Below are 5,737 nucleotides of genomic sequence, written 5' to 3'. Positions count from 1 at the left end.
CTCTCTGGACTCACTACACTGCATCCCCACTGGTGCCAGTGCACTCTCTGGACTCACTGCACTGCATCCCCACTGGTGCCAGTGCACTCTCTGGACTCACTGCACTGCATCCCCACTGGTGCCAGTGCACTCTCTGGAGTCACTGCACTGCATCCGCAGTGGTGCCAGTGCACTCTCTGGACTCACTGCACTGCAACCCCACTGGTGCCAGTGCACTCTCTGGACTTACTGCACTGCATCCCCACTGGTGCCAGTGCACTCTCTGGGCTCACTGCACTGCATCCCCAGTGGTGCCAGTGCACTCTCGGGACTCACTGCACTGCATCCCCAGTGGTGCCAGTGCACTCTCTGGACTCACTACACTGCAACCCCACTGGTGCCAGTGAACTCTCTGGACTCACTACACTGCATCCCCACTGGTGCCAGTGCACTCTCTGGACTCACTGCACTGCATCCCCACTGGTGCCAGTGCACTCTCTGGAGTCACTGCACTGCATCCCCACTGGTGCCAGTGCACTCTCTGGACTCACTGCACTGCATCCCCACTGGTGCCAGTGCACTCTCTGGAGTCACTGCACTGCATCCCCACTGGTGCCAATGCACTCTCTGGAGTCACTGCAGTGCATCCCCAGTGGTGCCCGTGCACTCTCTGCAGTCACTGCACTGCATCCCCACTGGTGCCAGTGAACTCTCTGGACTCACTGCACTGCATCCCCACTGGTTCCAGTGCACTCTCTGGACTCACTGCACTGCATCCCCAGTGGTGCCAGTGCACTCTCTGGACTCACTGCACTGCATCCCCACTGCTGCCAGTGCACTCTCTGCACTCACTGCACTGCATCCCCACTGGTGACAGTGCACTCTCTAGAGTCACTGCACTGATCCGCAGTGGTGCCAGTGCACTCTCTACAGTCACTGCACTCCAACCCCACTGGTGCCAGTGCATTCTCTAGAGTCACTGCACTGATCCGCAGTGGTGCCAGTGCACTCTCTGAACTCACTGCACTGCATCCCCACTTGTACCAGTGCACTCTCTGGACTCACTGCACTGCATCCCCACTGGTGCCAATGCACTCTCTGGACTCACTGCAGTGCATCCCCACTGGTGCCAGTGCACTCTCTGGACTCACTGCACTGCATCCCCAGTGGTGCCAGTGAACTCTCTGGACTCACTGCACTGCATCCCCACTGGTGCCAGTGCACTCTCTGGACTCACTGCACTGCATCCCCAGTGGTGCCAGTGCACTCTCTGGACTCACTGCACTGCATCCCCACTGGTGCCAGTGCACTCTCTGGACTCACTGCACTGCATCCCCACTGGTGCCAGAGCACTCTCTGGAGTCACTGCACTGCATCCCCACTGGTGCCAGTGCACTCTCTGGACTCACTGCACTGCATCCCCACTGGTGCCAGTGCACTCTCTAGACTCACTGCACTGCATCCCCACTGGTGCCAGTGCACTCTCTGGAGTCACTGCACTGCATCCCCACTGGTGCCAGTGCACTCTCTGGACTCACTGCACTGCATCCCCACTGCTGCCAGTGCACTCTCTGGAGTCACTGCACGGCATCCCCACTGGTGGCAATGCACTCTCTGGACTCACTGCACTGCATCCCCACTGGTGCCAGTGCACTCTCTGGAGTCACTGCTTTGCATCCCCACTGGTGCCACTGCACTCTCTGGACTGACTGCACTGCATCCCCACTGGTGCCAGTGCACTCTCTGGACTCACTGCACTGCAACCCCACTGGTGCCAGTGCACTCTCTGGACTCACTGCACTGCATCCCCACTGGTGCCAGTGCACTCTCTGGACTCACTGCACTGCATCCCCACTGGTGCCAGTGCACTCTCTGGAGTCACTGCACTGCGTCCCCAGTGGTGCCAGTGCACTCTCTGGACTTACTGCACTGCATCCCCACTGCTGCCAGTGCACTCTCTGGACTCACTGCACTGTATTCCCACTGGTGCCAGTGCACTCTCTGGACTCACTGCACTGCAACCCCACTGGTGCCAGTGCACTCTCTGGACTCACTACACTGCATCCCCACTGCTGCCAGTGCACTCTCTGGACTCACTGCACTGCATTCCCACTGGTGCCAGTGCACTCTCTGGACTCACTGCACTGCAACCCCACTGGTGCCAGTGCACTCTCTGGACTCACTGCACTGCATCCCCAGGGGTGCCAGTGCACTCTCTGGACTCACTGCACTGCATCCCCACTGGTGCCAGTGCACTCTCTGGACTCACTGCACTGCATACGCAGTAGTGCCAGTGCACTTTATGGAGTCACTGCACTGCATCCCTAGTGGAGCCAGTGCACTCTCTGGACTCACTGCACTGCATCCCCACTGGTGCCAGTGCACTCTCTGGACTCACTGCACTGCATCCCCACTGGTGCCAGTGCAGTCTATGGAGTCACTGCACTGCATCCCCAGTGGTGCCAGTGCACTGTCTGGACTCACTGCAGTGCATCCCCACTGGTGCCAGTGCACTCTCTGGAGTCACTGCACTGCATCCCCACTGGTGCCAGTGAACTCTCTGGACTCACTGCACTGCATCCCCACTGGTGCCAGTGCACTCTCTGGACTCACTGCACTGCATCCCCTGTAGTGCCAGTGCACTTTCTGGACTCACTGCACTGCATCCCTAGTGGTGCCAGTGCACTCTCTGGACTCACTGCACTGCATCCCCACTGGTGACAGTGCACTCTCTGGACTCACTGCACTGCATCCCCACTGGTGCCAGTGAACTCTCTGGACTCACTGCACTGCATCCCCACTGGTGACAGTGCACTCTCTGGACTCACTGCACGGCATCCCCAGTGGTGCCAGTGCACTGTCTGGACTCACTGCAGTGCATCCGCACTGGTGCCAGTGAACTCTCTGGAGTCACTGCACTGCATTCCCACTGGTGCCAGCGCACTCTCAGGACTCACTGCACTGCATCCCCACTGGTGCCAGTGCACTCTCTGGACTCACTGCAATGCATCCCCAGTGGTGCCAGTGCACTCTCTGGAGTCACTGCACTGCAACCCCACTGGTGCCAGTGCACTCTCTGGAGTCACTGCACTGCATCCCCAGTGATGCCAGTGCACTCTCTGGACTCACTGCACTGCATCCCTACTGGTGCCAGTGCACTCTCTGGAGACACTGCAGTGCATCCCCAGTGGTGCCAGTGCACTCTCTGGAGTCACTGCTTTGCATCCCCACTGGTGCCATTGCACTCTCTGGACTGACTGCACTGCATCCCCACTGGTGCCAGTGCACTCTCTGCACTCACTGCACTGCATACCCACTGGTGCCAGTGCACTCTCTGGAGTCACTGCACTGCAACCCCACTGGTGCCAGTGCACTCTCTGGACTCACTACACTGCATCCCCAGTGGTGCCAGTGCACTCTCTGGACTCACTGCACTGCATCTCCACTGGTGCCAGTGCACTCTCTGGACTCACTGCACTGCATCCCCAGTAGTGCCAGTGCACTTTCTGGACTCACTGCAGTGCATCCCCACTGGTGCCAGTGCACTCTCTGGACTCACTGCACTGCATCCCCACTGGTGCCAGTGCACTCTCTGGAGTCACTGCAGTGCATCCCCAGTGGTGCCAGTGCACTCTCTGGACTCACTGCACTGCATCCCCACTGGTGCCAGTGCACTCTCTGGAGTCACTGCACTGCATCCCCACTGCTGCCAGTGCACTCTCTGGAGTCACTGCACTGCATCCCCACTGGTAACAGTGCACTCTCTGGACTCACTGCACTGCATCCCCACTGCTGCCAGAGCACTCTCTGGACTCACTGCACTGCATCCCCACTGGTGCCAGTGCACTCTCTGGACTCATTGCACTGCATCCCCAGTGGTGCCAGTGCACTCTCTGGAGTCACTGCACAGCATCCCCATTGCTGCCAGTGCACTCTCTGGACTCACTGCACTGCATCCCCACTGGTGCCAGTGCACTCTCTGGACTCACTGCACTGCAACCCCACTGGTGCCAGTGCACTCTCTGGACTCACTGCACTGCATCCCCACTGGTGCCAGTGCACTCTCTGGACTCACTGCACTGCATCCCCACTGGTGCCAGTGCACTCTCTGGACTCACTGCACTGCAACCGCACTGTTGCCAGTGCACTCTCTGGACTCACTGCACTGCATGCCCACTGGTGCCAGTGCAGTCTCTGGAGTCACTACACTGCATCCCCACTGGTGCCAGTGCACTCTCTGGACTCACTGCAGTGCATCCCCACTGGTGCCAGTGCACTCTCTGGACTCACTGCACTGCATCCCCACTGGTGCCAGTGCACTCTCTGGAGTCACTGCACTGCATCCCCAGTGGTGCCAGTGCACTCTCTGGACTCACTGCACTGCATCCCCACTGGTGCCAGTGCACTTTCTGGACTCACTGCACTGCAACCCCACTGGTGCCAGTGCACTCTCTGGACTCACTGCACTGCATCCCCACTGGTGCCAGTGCACTCTCTGGAGTCACTGCACTGCATCCCCACTGGTGCCACTATACTCTCTGGAGACACTGCACTGCATCCCCACTGGTGCCAGTGAACTGCCTGGACTCACTGCACTGCATCCCCACTGGTGCCAGTGAACTGCCTGGACTCACTGCACTGCATCCCCACTGGTGCCAGTGCACTCTCTGGATTCACTGCACTGCAACCCCACTGGTGCCAGTGAACTCTCTGGACTCACTACACTGCATCCCCACTGGTGCCAGTGCACTCTCTGGAGTCACTGCACTGCATCCCCAGTGGTGCCAGTGCACTATAAGGACTCACTGCACTGCATCCCCACTGGTGCCAGTGCACTCTCTGGACTCACTGCACTGCATCCCCAGTAGTGCCAGTGAACTCTCTGGACTCACTGCACTGCATCCCCAGTGGTGCCAGTGCACTCTCAGGAGTCACTGCACTGCATCCCCACTGGTGCCAGTGAACTCTCTGGACTCACTGCACTGCATCCCCACTGCTACCAGTGCACTCCCTGGACTCACTGCCCTGCATTCCCACTGGTGCCAGTGCACTCTCTGGACTCACTGCACTGCATCCCCACTGCTGCCAGTGCACTCTCTGGACTCACTGCACTGCATCCCCAGTGGTGCCAGTGCACTCTCTGGACTCACTGCACTGCATCCCCAGTGGTGCCAGTGCACTCTCTGGAGTCACTGCACTGCATCCCCACTGGTGCCAGTGCACTCTCTGGACTCACTGCACTGCATCCCCAGTGGTGCCAGTGCACTCTCTGGAGTCACTGCACTGCATTCCCACTGGTGCCAATGCACTCTCTGGACTCACTGCACTGCATCCCCACTGGTGCCAGTGCACTCTCTGGATACACTGCAGTGCATCCCCACTGGTTCCAGTGCACTCTCTCAACTCACTGCACTGCATTCCCACTGGTGCCAGTGCACTCTCTGGACTCACTGCTTTGCATCCCCACTGGTGCCATTGCACTCTCTGGACTGACTGCACTGCATCCCCACTGGTGCCAGTGCACTCTCTGGACTCACTGCACTGCAACCCCACTGGTGCCAGTGCACTCTCTGGACTCACTGCACTGCATCCCCACTGGTGCCAGTGCACTTTCTGGACTCACTGCAGTGCATCCCCACTGGTGCCAGTCCACTCTCTGGAGTCACTGCACTGCATCCCCACTGCTGCCAGTGCACTCTCTGGACTCACTGCACTGCATCCCCACTGCTGCCAGTGCACTCTCTGGACTCACTGCACT

The sequence above is a fragment of the Anser brachyrhynchus genome (genome assembly GCF_964034855.1).
Source record: "Anser brachyrhynchus genome assembly, contig: SCAFFOLD_69, whole genome shotgun sequence".
In the NCBI taxonomy this organism is placed as follows: Eukaryota; Metazoa; Chordata; class Aves; order Anseriformes; family Anatidae; genus Anser; species Anser brachyrhynchus.
This window is presented reverse-complemented; position numbering follows the sequence as displayed.